The 15,262-nt window shown below is 40.7% G+C and overlaps 1 protein-coding gene across 5 annotated transcripts in view; it reads left to right on the forward strand.

The window, feature by feature from the left end:
* The window catches only part of FRMD4A (FERM domain containing 4A), a 318,619-nt gene that overhangs the window by 150,467 nt on the left and 152,890 nt on the right, over positions 1-15,262 (forward strand). The gene's annotated exons all lie outside the window — the stretch shown is intronic.

Here is a 15,262-nt window from a genome sequence, read left to right on the forward strand (position 1 = left end):
GGCAGGTTAAAGAACTTGAATTAGATTAATTTCTAAAGGGGGTGTCCAAGGGTTTAAAAAAAAAAAAAAAAGAACTAGGAATAGGAAATGTTCTAAAAATAAAATTGAAAGATGACTTACCTGTAAATTTCTCTGCCTCTCCAACACTGACGCACCAGTGGTCCCCACTAATCTTTATTTATTTTCATGGAGCACTTACGAGCTTCACATCCTTGTGAGTGCTGAAGCCATTCACCGGCCTCAGTGGTCACATGACATACATAGCATTATTGCTGATGCCTGCCATTGGCTACAGCACACCATTGCTCTAGTAAATAAACAAAGGCCATCCTAGACCAGCAGGGAGGCAGATGGATTTAACAAATGAGTTATCTTTCATTTTCTTTATTTTATAACATTTCCCACTGCTTTGAATAATGACAACAAATTCTACAGGTATTTACTAAAACTAATGACAAATATGTAGGTTTGTAACCTTATAAATGTAAAGATCAGAAAGGGATAAGATTTGTGAGGTCAAAAGGTTTCATAGGTAACTAAGTGAGTGATCATGAACTATCAGGTTCTTTTAGGTTACCTGGGGCCAAATACCAGAAATACCACAATAAAGCAGTAGCTTATAGCAGCAAATCTTTTATTTTATGCATTTTCGTCTTTATATTATGTGTGTTATTGGTCACAAAGACTAAGGGTCCTATTACACGAAGCGATTTTTAACAATTAATGACTAACGATAAACGATCGCAAACAAGATTTTTATTGTTAACCTGAAATTGTTCACCATATTACACACAACGATGGTCAATAGTTACGATTGTTGTTGCGATTGTTATTTTGATCGTTTATTTCTTCTGATCCCAGCAAAACAATGAACAATGTGCAATTACACTGAACTATTAGTGAAAAAATGCGGAACTTGAGCGAATGAATGTGGAAATACAGCGAACGATTAGCCAACGATTAGTGAACGATAAACGATAATTTTAGGTTCAGATCTAAATCAACGGTCAACGACATCCGAATGACTTTTCGATCGTTGCCTGCAATTACACAGAACGATTATTGTATTCGAACAATATAAAGATTTTTCGCACGATAATCGTCCCGTGTAATAGGGCCCTAAGATTCACTATTTACATATGATACAGTAATTTATAGTTTTCAGAATTACTGCTTTAAATGGGTTGCCTGGAAAAAATACATAATTAGCGCTGGAAAACATCGAGTGATGTCCGGTTCCTATAGGCATAGAGCGTGTGCTGAGCCCCGCTTTGGGTAGAAACAGTACGTCATCCGATGTTTTAAAAAACACTGACATCGGTACAGAGCAGGCAGCCCAGGAAATGGCAGCTGCAGTATGACAAGTAAATATACTGTACATTACTGACATGTCCCCTGCAGTCCCAGCAGCAGCGCAAATTATACTTTTTTTCCTGGACAACCCCTTTATGCTCTTTGCAATCATCTGATGGGTTTAGCAGCTGACAGATATATTTGGTGTATAGATATATTTGTATAATTATGATAGGAGTAGTAACTGGTAATTTTTCACTTTTTAGTGATTTTTGTATATAGTATCTTGTATTTTCCACAGTAACAACACTACTCATACAAACAAACCAGGCCAGTGAAACCACAGGAGCTTTAAACTATAACGGAAACGTCCAATGTTGCAATTTTATTTTTGGATATTTGATCCCAGGAAACGATTCAATAATTAATCACTACTGCTATCCAGCAAATAGTGGAGAAGTATGCCTTACAATAATTCATGTGATGCATGTCTAACAAGTGGCCCCTTTCTGAAATGCAACATTACAGCTTCTAATCCATAGCTTAGCACATAAATAATACTCTTTTTTCAATATAGCACCAATATATGTTGTAGCACAATACAATTTGGTGTGTGAAATAAAAAAAAAACAACAACAGTACATTTCATGGTAATACCTGCTAAACACTAAAGCTCCTTTCACATGGAGTAAAACTGGCGGTATTCTCGGTCGCAGAATCCTGCCAGCCTCCATGTCATAATTGCAGTCTATGGGAGGCTTGCACGCCTCCCATCTCCGTGTTGAAGAATAGACATGTCCAATCCTCAGCGTGGAGAGACGCGGAGAGAGGAGGTGCACATACCTCCCTTAGACTGCCATTATGACACAGAGGCTGGCAGAATTCTGACAGTTTTACTCCATGTGAACAGAGCCTAAGGAGGGAAAATATTAACACTACACCAGGGAAAAGGCACAGATGTTTGCACAAACCAACCTGCTAGACTAGCAGGAAAAGAGCATGGCACAAATTTACACATGAGCCTTGATAAATTCCCCTTCTAATATGTAGCTGCCAGCTAAATGCTTTAATAACCCCCCCCCCCCCCCCCCCCAATACACTTGTACACTCGGCTTGGCAGAGCGTGCATCTGTTCTGAATGATAAGAGAGTCATGAGCCGCTGCCAAGTAAGAGAGGTATAAGCCAGGGAAAAGGTGGGAGTCCTCCATAAACAATAGCCCAGATTTACCAATCAACCAATGACAGCTCCTCTTTCATTTCATCAGAGCTGAAAGCTGAGCTGTGATTGGTTGTTGTGGTCCCTAGATGTTCTGACCAGTCCTGCAAGAATTATAAGGTTTGTCTAACCTTAATATATTGTGTATGGCCAGCTTCACTTTTTTTCAGTCCTGCTAGTTTATGCTCACATTTATAAAGATACAGAATGCAGATAGGTGAAGTGCTGTGGAATCTGTGTGCGTTGACCCATCAAGTGATCATGTGAATAAAACGCTGTAGCTCAATATAACGAGGACACCACTTGTATGTAACTGTCAGTATACTACTAAAGGCAATAATATGGTATACAGCCATCATATTATGCCTCAGACCAGGTCTGGAAACACCGTACTAATGTTAACCATAGGTATAATATGCTGATTCTACTAAAATTGCAAATAGCTTTTGCAAACATCATATGTGGCTAGTGGAAATGTGATTTGCTCCGGATTTCCATCTTACATCCCTTGAACAGAGGTTCCCAAATGTCCTCATAAAGTAGCTTCTCCCAGGATGATTGGCGTTGTGGTGATTGAGTGCCGCACTTCAAACATGGTGTAGTGGGAAATATGTTTATTTTGGAGCAAGCCGTGTCATAGACAACACAGATTTGATTTTGATGGCCCACACATAATCTCTTATATGAAGCTATTCTCAGTAGGCAGCTGTTAAATGGAAGGTAGGAGTTATGAGCAAAACAATTTGCGCTTCAGTGCCCTGCTAAATCTGCTAAGTCCGGCTTCTATTACTATTACTATGCGGCCGAGAAAAGGGTTCAGGGTATTCAAAATGTTTTATCAAGGAATGAAAATGCAATGCTGGATTGCAACATAGAACATTTGCATTTCATCAATCATACAAAACAAGCAAATCTAGTTTATTATACAGACCACTCCCTAATCACAAATAGATAGGAGCTTACAAAACTTTTAGACCTGTAGGGCAAACATTTATTCGGGAAAAATCCGGCTTATGTCCTGGAAAAGGGTCACGCACATGAAATCCAACAGGCCGTGTATGCAATAGAGAGTAAGCCCATCCTGACGAAAATGGTAAACTAAACTAATGATAAATTTACGTGTTTGGGGACTTTAATGTTTTGGGTGAAAGTACTAGTGCTAGAGACTTCATCAATGTAGAGAAGAACCTGGCTAAACATGTGGACTTACAATGTTTTACACTTTCATTTAAATGCAGTCATCGGGCCAACATAATAAGGAGACGGGACAACATGCAGTAAAGTTTCCTATAACTCCAAAAGTAACATTGAAAGATTAGAACAGGTGATGTCTGACTGACCTTAGGTGTTCATGAAATATATCACCATTAGAGATAAATGAACCAAACCTATTAAATCCAGGTTCTTTTAAAACTTTGTCAAAAGTTTGGTTCATACCTTTGGCCTAGTTAGATAGAATCTTGGCCATTTTGCCAAGATAGAATCTTGGCAAAATGGCAGTGTAAAAAATTTTCCAGTAGTTTTAGGACAGTGGCTTGAGCGAGGGATTATTCTTAATCCCTTTTGTGATTGTCATTTCTGCTCAAAGTCTCCCCCTATTGATGGCCTTTCCCCTTCTATATAGTGTAGCAGAGAACAGGAAGCCATCATTCAGTTGCTGGACTCAGGCAGAGAAGCATCTGCGTAGAGTAGTGAGGGGCAGAGAGAGAGAGGGAAAGAGAGGGAGATTATTGCTTCAGGCAGGGCAATTTGGTGTTGGTTGCAGTGGGGCAGGACTGCTTTAGGGCCCTATTACACCAACAGATTATTTAACAGATTTTTAAGCCAAAGCCAGGAATGCATTTGAAAAGAGGAGAAATCTTAGTCTTTTCTGTATGACCTGTTCTCGGTTTATAGTCCATGCCTGGCTTTGGCTAAGAAAAAAAATCTGTCAGATAATCTGTTGGTATAATAGGGCCCTTAGAGTAGGAGCTGTCAATCAATGTGTTAGTTAACCCACTGAAGCACTGGCAGGTTACATCAGCTCCCTGTGTTTAGTGTGTGGCACTGTGCTAACTGTTCCCGACAACATTTTTGCTGACTATCTTTGGTGAATTTAACCCACTGAAGCACCTGGCATATTACATCCATTCCCTGTTTTGGATATATTTTGGCACCATCAAAAGTGCCTTATTACCAAATAAAGTCCTTTCTGGCTATCTTGGTTGAAGTAAAGCAACGTAAGCACCTGGAATATTACGTTTGTGTTCTGTCTAGGATATCACCCATAACAACATCATGTGCAAGCAGCAAAAGTGTGGTCCTTTCCATGGTATGGCCAGTGGCAGTCAAGATGGGAGAAATGTCGGAACAAGTGCTTGTGGTGGTGCTAATAGCAACAGGCATGGCAACAGGGCTCGCTACCTGTACGAGCCAGTGATCAAGTTGTGACCAGCCAGCCTGCAGTCTTGGATTGGCTCCTGCCTGAGGATTGACATACTTCGCACAAGAAATTTTCTCTTTTTTTCACTGTAAAAGCTACTGCTACCTCACGAACCTATTCTCTGTAACGCTACCACTAATATAGCTGCAACTGTTTTACTATACTTCACGGTGAAGTTCGTCAAACCGTTCGAATCGCACTTTTCAAGAGTTTGCTCATCTCTAGTCACCATCCATCTATGACCATAGAATCTGGTGAACAAGAAGAAACACTACCTAAAACTCATACAATAGTAGCATCATTAGACGTTATTGTAACAAGGATACAGCTTGTTTAATAGTCATAATAGTGAAAGTTCATCGTTTATAAATGTTGCTGAGCACTGAACGATGGCACACTATATACTTGTACAAATACTGCCTGTAAGTACATCAGTTTTACTTTCCTGTATCCATTAAGTATTTAATTTGCTAACAACAGATGAATAAAAGATGAGCTTTCAAGTCATATAAACTGATTATTCATAAATGTGTAACAACATACGGTAAGCATGCAGCACATGCCCAAATGCTGTAAAGCTAACTGAGTTCTCTACATTTTATCTACTAATGATCTGCTTATAAATAGGTTTGTAAAAACAAGTCAAAGTCCATCCATTGTAATCTCATTTACTAATAGCTAAAATCAATAGCCTTGCCTACAATAACTGCAGAGTCTGGCTACTTTGTGTACTCTGCATACTCTATATTACCCTCTATTATTAGAAAAAATAGGGCTAGTGGCCCAAACTGTTTTGCAGAATATGTCAGTTCATCTATGTAAGGACTGTATTAGCTGACCCAAGCCCTTGATCAGCACCTATTTACAGAGCATATACAAGGCTCTATAGGATGACTATGTAGCATTTTCCTGCAGCCAGCCACCGAATGTGCATTACAGAGGAAGATGTATGGCCGGCCAACAATTATTAGGCTCCTAGTTAGTTGAGTAAGAGCCATGTTATGATTTCTTAAAAAAAAAAAAAAAAAAAAAAAAGACAGCCATTTATAGTGCATCATAAATCATTGTGATAAGGGGGCCTGGCAAAGTTTAATACTGCTTGTGGTTCAGGCAGCATGAAACTAGTGACAGGTTCTCTTTTTATAGAAGGGTCCTCCATTCAGGATCCTCATCTATTACTTAAGCGGACAGCAGTTGCAAAAAGTGTGTGTGTCTATCTATCTCTCTCTCTCTCTCTGTCACAACTATGTAATATATGTATTATTGTCCTCTGCAGAAGCACTAGGGATGAGCAAACCCAAACTGAACATGGTTTTCAGCTTGGAAATCCATGTTCGGGTTCAATGTTCAGACCAGTGGTGTCGCTAGGCAGTTTTATGCGGGGCTCCTGCTCCGGATAAAATACCTGCTGCCCCGAATGTTTTGTCCCCCAGCACCTACTACAGGTCAGCACTGAGTGATCTTACTGACTCTGAGTGCACTCTGCTACTGGGGCCCAGGACAGTCAGAGTCAGTGTGTGCCAATACAAGGCAGGGAGGGGGGGGGGGAGCTCCCGGGCCCACACAGTACCTGTAGGACTTGCTCACTGGATGATCCTCAGGACCGACACCTGTCTCTTTCCCTCTGCTACATCATACTCCTCTCTGCCTGCAGAGGGCAGCATTTTAAAGGTATCTGCCTCTGCATTACTATGTATGTAGGTATGAGCCCAGTAATTGCCTCTCTGCTCCTTACCCTGGGCATGAAGTGACGTTCCTGAGCAGGTCAGTGTAATCTCTGCCTCTCATCAGGGCTGCTGCTGCTGAGCATTTACTGTGTGCAGGGAGAGCGGGTGCAGGGAGCTGTAGTGACCTGTGGCAGCTGCTCTGCTGTCCTGCTCTCACATCAGGGTCCTTCCATGAACTACTGGATCATATTTCTGTATTGTAAGTTATGTGTCCCTGGTGCAGCAGACAAGTAGGGTCCGGGCACAGAGAGGGAGAAGGGGTCACAGAGTCCTAGTAACAGTCTGACCAGAAGCTCCTAATGAAATCTCCAACCTTCAGCACACATCCATAATTGTTGGCATTGGAGTTCATACTGTATAGGTACTGTATATGACTGCATCCTGTCAAAAAGGGTTTCAGATGTATAAGGTGGTGTACTGTCAGCATCTATTTGCCTCCTGTAGACAGTTATGATGCTACTTGTAGCTTTGCATTGAGTAGCCCTGTAGGTTTCAGAACTACACCCCTCATCATACTCTGGCAGTTCATAATTGAGGGGCCTTTTACACCAAGGTCCACAAGCCTTTAGACACACCTGCCTAGGATCCCCCAACTAGAACAGCTGCAAACAGTTCAATCCCCAGCATTAACTGACAATCTGCAGCCCTCAGGATATGCTGGGAGTTGTAGTACATATGAACGATTCTCTGATAACTGCAGGCACTGTAGAAGAATTTATTGCTGGATCTTCACAGCTGATGGTTGTAACCCACAGATTGCAGCCACCAGGATCCTCTACGCATCAATCACTTCCCCTTTTTATGTTACTGCCATATTTTAAAAGTTTGTCCTCCTATCAACTACAACTCCCAGCATTCCCTGAGAACTTTACAAGAGTCCTACCAGGGGACAGCATCTACATGGGAGGTCTTCCTACCAGGGAATAACGGCTACACAGGGGGGCTTACTACAAAGAAACAATGACTACCTGGGGGGGGGGTTATTACCAGGAGACAATGGCTATATGTGGAGGGGTTACAGATCAGCCCCCAACCATATCTATAGGCCGTGACAGGCTGTTACATACCCTATATATGTCTGGGGGCAAATATTCCGGGGCTGCAGTAATGCTGACACTCAGTCTGCAGTTATACTGATCAGCTCTGTGGGTCAGCATTATATACATATGTATTTGCTCTAGCAGTAAGACTGTCTTTGTTGCTTATTAGCAACTGTTCAAAGCTTATCTTTCATTTCATATAGGACTCTATAAAAATAAAAGCTGAGCTCCGATCGGTTGCCATGGTCAGCAAAGACAGTCTTACTGCTAGTCCGTTTTCATACATAAAAATTTGAATAAAAAGTTATGAAAAAGATGGAGGTATTACAGTATGGGAACAATAAAAAGAACACTTCAGACATAAAACACATTGGCTTGTGTTTAAAGCGTAACCGTCATTTCAGGGTCATTTTTCTGAAAACATATCAACAGTACAAGCGATTTTAAGAAACTCTGTAACAGGTTTTATAAACCAAAAGAGTTTCCTTCTGTACTGAAAAAGCAATCTCCCAGCCTCCCCCCCTCACATCAAATGAAGCAGGATTTCTGTCTCCATTATGTGGCTATGGAGAGGGGAGGGGCTGTAAGGAGTGACTGAGCACGGAGGATTTCTGCAAAGCACAACACCCTGCAATCTTCTCTCAGTAAGTTCATAGATAAGCACTGACCTTTCTGACACCTGAATCCAGCGTTTTAGGTGCCCAGAGAGTCTACAAACATCTGACCTTCATGTCACCTCTTCCTGCTCCCTCATCTCCCTCGGCCCCTCCCCCCTTCATAGGCTTACAATGGAGAGAGCAGAGCCCGTCTTCACTGGCTTCTCTGTAATGAAGACGTGTTTGCCTGATAATGCACAGATAAGAAGTCAGGGGGGGGGGAGGCTGGGAGATTGCTTATTGAGTACAGAAGGAGGCTTTTTTGGCTGATGAAACTTATTACAGAGTTTCTTAAAATCGCTTATACTACTGATTTCTGCAATAAAAAAAAACATGACACTTACGCTTTAAACTTTTTACTGAACAAATGTAACACACAGGGCCCGTACCCTGGATGTTCTAGTACCCTAGCAACGCCCCTGGTTTAGGCTGAATTTAAAGATTGTTCAAAGCCAGTTAACAGGCATTAAGGTTGATGAAAAACATTCTCATAGCATTGATCCATTTATCCCCCTGATCACGCTGCTTCCGCCTAAACCACTAATCTTCATTCAGAACTGGAGAAGATAGAAAATGCCATATGCTGGGAGCCCAGGAGGTAAATATAACCCCCATCCCAGCAGAGTAAAGTCTGGCCCCCAGGGGTTGATTGGGGATGCTATGCATCACCACTCAACTCACTAGGGACCAGACTGTAACTTTTTGGTCCCACAAAATTTGGGTCCCCATTAATTTGAACCCAGTTGAACTCTGAACATCGACAGGTTGGTTCATCCTTAGGGCCCTATTCCACAGGAGCGATAATCGAATGGGGCCGATTTGGCCGATTTTCGGTTCGTGGAATAGAGAGAACGATCAGCCGATGATCTTGTCATCAGCTGATCGTTTATTTAGGTTCAGACCTAAAATCGTCGCCACCAACACATCGCTATGGTTTAATAGTGGTGCGCGGCGACCGATGATTTCAGCAGAACCATACTTTACCTGTCCGGGCCACAGGTCTTCTTCTCCCGGCCCCACGCGGCAGCATCAGGGCTGTCTGAACTTACAGACTGCTCAGCCAATCACTGTCCGGAAACGCCGCGGCCAGTGATTGGCTGAGCGGTCTTCCAGTTCAGACAGCTCCGCTCCGAAGCCGATGCTGCCATGCGGGACCAGGAGAAGGAGAAGACCTGCGCCCGGACAGGTAATGTATGAAACAAGGGCTGCAAGGACATCGGTAACGATGTCCTTTCAGCCCTTGTTTCACGATCATCGGGGCCGTGGAATAGGCCCAGTAAACGAGCGCCGACCTAGCAGATCGGTGCTCGTTTACATCGTTGCTCGGCCCGTGGAATAGGGCCCTAAGTCGTGGCCTTAGTTGTATGACTGTGTAAAATGTGCCAAAATCTGTCTTAGAAGTCTGGCACACTTCAAAGTAATAGTTGGTCTAAACGTAGACAGAATTTAGATGTGCACAAACAGCCTGTGTCACACTGATAAATCTGGCGTACTTGAAGATTGCCTGCTTGAGTACGTCTGGGCCAATGTTTTTTGCAAGTTCCATTCAAACTGAGAAAGTCACCGGCAACAAAATCTTTACCTGTAAACACACCTCAACTGAGTATCAACACTAAATAAATATTGCAGACTGCCACAGCGTTCAAATAAGAACCTACATGTTCGTTTACTATTGACACATTTTCTGGTGTGGGGAAGAGGTGTCACGTTAAATAAGCTTGTGGCTGTTGCTGTTGATACCATATTCTAATATAACTTTTGTCAGAATAAAGCTTTTACAATCTTAAAAAAAAAACATTTGAACACTATGTAACCTGTTTTTTTTTTATTTAATTAATTTTTTTTTTTACAGAAGAATTATTTAAGTGTAACAAAGGAAGAAATCACTATGTTTTAAAACAAGCCACTTACTGTATTGGTGCAAGAAAAAATGCTAGGAAATTAATATAGTGACTTCTAAGCTAAGGTCTGTTAGTCCTAACTCAACCATTTTTATCCCTCACCAATCATTGCTGGGTCATATCCTGAGTTGCTCTCTAACCTTTGACTTTGAAGGCTTGTGATTTATAATCACTAACTCAACCCCTGTGAGAAGAATGGGGTCAGCTTGTCTAAAACACCAGTCCCTCTGCTGGTGAAAAAAAAAAGGCTTTGGGCTGTGATAGGCAGGTGATTTTTCCTGTTTTCTTTATAAAAGTGGGCTTTTATGGTATTTGAATATCCCATAATTAAGTATTACACTTCTCAGGTCATAAGAGAAACAGATAATGCAGACTAAGGGCTCATTGCAACCGGCCCTCACCTGCTATGTAGTACGCTCTGCTCCTGAGGGCGCTTCATAGCACATTAGACACCGAGGGCATACGGGTACGTCCTGGGTTGTCTGGTGGCAGGTCTTCTAAGGGTTAATAACCATGATCGTTAATAACAACAGTTGTTTTGCAACAGCACCTGTTATTTGCCTTTATTTTTACATTGTGTGAACTTAGCCTAAAAATGCACTCCAGTGCGCATACAGTATAGAGTAAGGGTCATAATTGATTACGGCCATCAATATTATGAAAAAACTCATTATTTGTGTAAGACCTAAGTCATACTGTAGATTGCTGGAGCAAAATTAAAAACCATAAAAGTAAAAAATAAATTAAAATTATGTTATGTATCATTAAAATATGTTAATTGGTGCAAGTAATACAAATTGTGATGACAGAAACTATAACGTAGGTGTGAACAGGATGAACCATGTTTTGCCTGCCATGATGAGTGAGCTTTTAGGCCATGTTCACACACAGTAAAATAATACCAAAATACTACCGTAATGTGCTCCATTGAAGTCAATGGGAAAATAACGAGCAGTGCACCACAGTATAGAATAATGGCAGTAACTGATTACAGCCATCAAAATAATAAACATGCTCATTATGTATTACTGTTTTTACCTGTTCACGCTGTATGTTGGCACTATTTTACTGTGTGTAAATATACCCTTAAAGTTTTTATCTGTTTCTTTGAGCCGGATACTGAACCATTTTTTTTTCTAATCTGTTTCTAGTTCTTAATTGCAATTTAGTTTAATTTGGTGTTACCCATTTAGCCTTTGCTGTTTTAAATAGCATTTAATGATATGCTTTACAACAAACTCCATAGACAAAGGTAACAGTTGGTAACAACTGGGAATAGGAAAGGTTTCCAGACATGGTCTATGACCTTTGTTTAGGTCATACTACTGCTTTGACTTTCACTGTACGCCTGTCTGTGATAATGAGAATGACTTTGTTGGTTTCTTGTACAAAACAGAAGGTGTTGACTAAATATTTAATATAAGGCCTGGTGGTCACACTGAGTTTCAGAATGTTAGGTGGGCTTAGGGAGGGAGTTCCAAGAAAACAGTGGAAGTGTCAGACAAGTCTTGTATGAGACGGTTATTACATAGGATATTGTCATTGAGTAGAGGTTGTATGCTGGGTGGCATCCTGTAAATTCTAGTGTAGAATGGAGTGTGAGCAGACTTTGTAGGTTAGAGTAAGGATTTGGTGGTATGTTTTCTCTCAGAATGATTAATTAATCTATTCATTGTAGCAGTAACCTCTACCTAGCCTAAATATTTGGCCATGAAGATTTCCAAACACATGGGGGGAAAGGGGGGGAGGGTCGCGTAAAGGCTTCAAGAAGCTAAGTGTGCTATTTCTCCATTGAACAATGTGTATTAATTTACCATAATTAAAACAGTCGTGATTAAAGAATCGGGGGAAACATGGGATTATTATTTTCTGTGTAAAATGAAGGGAAACTCTGCTGAAAGCTGTTATTGTAACATTTTGCCGACACCATCATCTTAAAAAAATAACAAAAAAACAGAAAATCTCCACCTAGGAAACTGAAGTATATACAGGGCAGGTCCTATCGATTTGTTTCCTTTCTTGACTTCTTTCTCTTGGACTTTTCACTGACTCAGCATCCAGCTGCCAGCTCCTTTTCCTGCTGCCAGCATAATTGAAGACATAACTTTATCTTGACTCCATATGCTGTTAAGAAAATTGAAGTATTCACAACCCTTTAGTCCCCTGATGTCCTGTGGGATCCTCTCCCTCATAGCCATGGTTTACACCTTCTCTTTCATACCTTCTCTATATGTTCTATATGTGTGCCTGATGTATGGATTTTTATGGAGTTTTAGATTACTGCTTTTACATGCTTTTTTTAGCATCAGTGTGACATCATGTCTACATTAAAGTCATTGTGCAATCATCTGGATTAACTCTCTCCTTGTCATTGTCTGACCCATAGTGAGCAATTGTACTTGGTACATGCTTCCACTGTATTGCAAAATTACCGAGTTGTCTCAGCTACAGTATGTCTTTATGAGGATCAGGTTTAGGCCTATGTTCACACATTGTATTTTAATCAGTATTTTGATCATTATTTGCAGCCAAAATCAGGAGTGGAACTGACAGAGGAAATTTTTAATGGAAAGATTTGCATGTTTGAATAGCTTTACAAACTCTCAGCAAAATTTTCATCCCACTGTAAGTATGTAAATGCCGTCCCCTTCAACCTGCTGCAGCCCGGGGGGTGGCGTTTACATACTCACAGTGGAATGAAAATTCTGAAGCGAGTATGTAATACTATTCAAACTGACAGTACACAAAATCCGCTAGGATTCTGTTATGTGTGAACCCACCCTAAAGGCAAGCGTAAGACAATCACAGGTGTCTTCAGAGTGGAAAGCACTCTAGGACCGAGATCTAGGACAGACAAAGAGGCTTTTTCATAAAGAGTATGGAAATATTACGCATATAAGATCTATGTTTACTATTTGTATATTCATGTAGGTTTTGTAACCCTACTTTTTTAGCTTTGTCTAATGGTAAGGTAAGGATTAATGAGTAAGGGTTCGATTAAGCAAAGTGATTTTCGATGATTAGCGATAAACTAACACAACCGACAGTTATAGTGTGTTTACACAGACAGATTTATCTGACAGATTTCGAAAGCCAAAGCCAGGAACAGACTATAAACAGAGAACAGCTCATAAAGGAAAGACTGAGATTTCTCCTCTTTTCTAATCTATTCCTGTCTTTGGCTTCAAAAATTTTTCAGTGTAAATGCACCATTACTTGAAATCGTTCACCATATTATACAGTTAGTTACGATTGATACTAGGATCCCAGCAAAAATGTGAATGATGTGGAATTACATTGAACGATTAGCAAAAAACTAATGATGATTTTGGTGTCATAACAAAAGCAACAATCAAAGACATATGAATGGTTTCTCATTGGTCGTTTGATCGTTGTCTGCATTTACACAAAACGATTATTGTTTAAATTTGAATAATATAATGATTTTTTGCACAATAATTGTGCTATGTAATAGAGCCATGAGAGTTGGGTTCTCCACCTGGAAAAGAAGGCGGTGTGTGAGAGGTATGTCTTTGATAGGTATGTGTATTTGTACGATTGACTTGGTTTTATTGTTGTAATGCCTGAGGAAGGCTCATTGTAAATTGCAGGCCAAAATGCATTGTTTTTTAACATAATAAAAGCCACAAGATCGGTGGAAAACCCTCTGTTTCTGTCTGTGACCTCGGTTAACAAAGATACATTTTCCACTCTTAAGACACCTGTGGTCATCTGCTCTTACCTTTAGAGAATTCCTTCTGCCTCATTCACGTGGTCCGAGTGAACTTTTCACTACAATGACAGAAACCCATCAGACTCCACTAAAGTCAGTGGGTCCATTGGGCACTGTTGGTGTCCAGCATGTAAAGGATCTGGTATTGTCATTATTTTTGTTGTCCTGCTTCTATGACAGTATAGGATGTGAACAGCGCCTTAATCCTGTAACCTTGTTATTTTCTCTGGCAACCTGTATCTGTACCTAAAGGATCTAGTTACCTGTAAAACACTTTTAAGGGCCTTTTATCGACCGCACATTTTCTGTGTAAACAGGAGTAAACAGAAGTTTGTGTGGACAAGTTTGTACATTATATATATATGTGTAAAGTAGCTTGACGGCACTCCAGATGAGGTGAAAAAAAGGGTTTACATTTATTCACAAAGTGCACAGCACAGCATACAAAGTAATCAGGCTTATTTTAGCCTAATTACTTTGTATGCTGTGCTGTGCACTTTGTGAATAAATATAAACCCTTTTTTTCACCTCATCTGGAGTGCTGTCAAGTTACTTTACATATATACTGTGGACTCGTGGTTGGAGTATTTGCCTGGCACCCGTATTTTTCCTGTGCTGCTGAAATTACTAAGAATATATATATATATATATATATATATATATATATATATATATATATATATATATATATACTGTTAGTTTCATGATCACAAGCAGGAGAATATACTTAGCAGCCACTCTGATTGTAATCCGGCATCTGGTTCTCTGGTCCTCTGTCCACTGCTGTAACTTCAGGCCGCCACCTCCTTTGGAATGATTGACAGCCAGAGGAGGTGGGGCCTGAAGATAAAGCTGGCGCGAGGATCGGAGAGCCGGATACCAGATCACAAGTAGTATGGCTGCTATGTATAGACTGCTGCTTGGTGCAGCATGGTGGCTTAGTAGTAAGCACTGTAGCCTTGCAGCCCACCAAGGACAACATCTGCAAAGAGTTTGTATGTTCTCTCCGTGTTTGCGTGGGTTTCCTCTGGGTACTCTGGTTTCCTCCCACACCCAAAGACATACAGATAGGTGAAGTGCTGTGGAATCTGTGTGCGCTATACAAATAAAAACACTATTATTATTATTGTCATCTGGGAACTGACAGCATGGATATATACATATTTGTGCTGTCAGTTTTCAGGGCTGCACGAACGATACAAGGATCGTTCATGCAGCCCATCTGCTCAATTCCTCATGCTGTGTAAAGGCATCACAAATGAGGCGCTCGTTT

The sequence above is a fragment of the Dendropsophus ebraccatus genome, chromosome 1 (genome assembly GCF_027789765.1).
Source record: "Dendropsophus ebraccatus isolate aDenEbr1 chromosome 1, aDenEbr1.pat, whole genome shotgun sequence".
Classification (NCBI taxonomy): domain Eukaryota; kingdom Metazoa; phylum Chordata; class Amphibia; order Anura; family Hylidae; genus Dendropsophus; species Dendropsophus ebraccatus.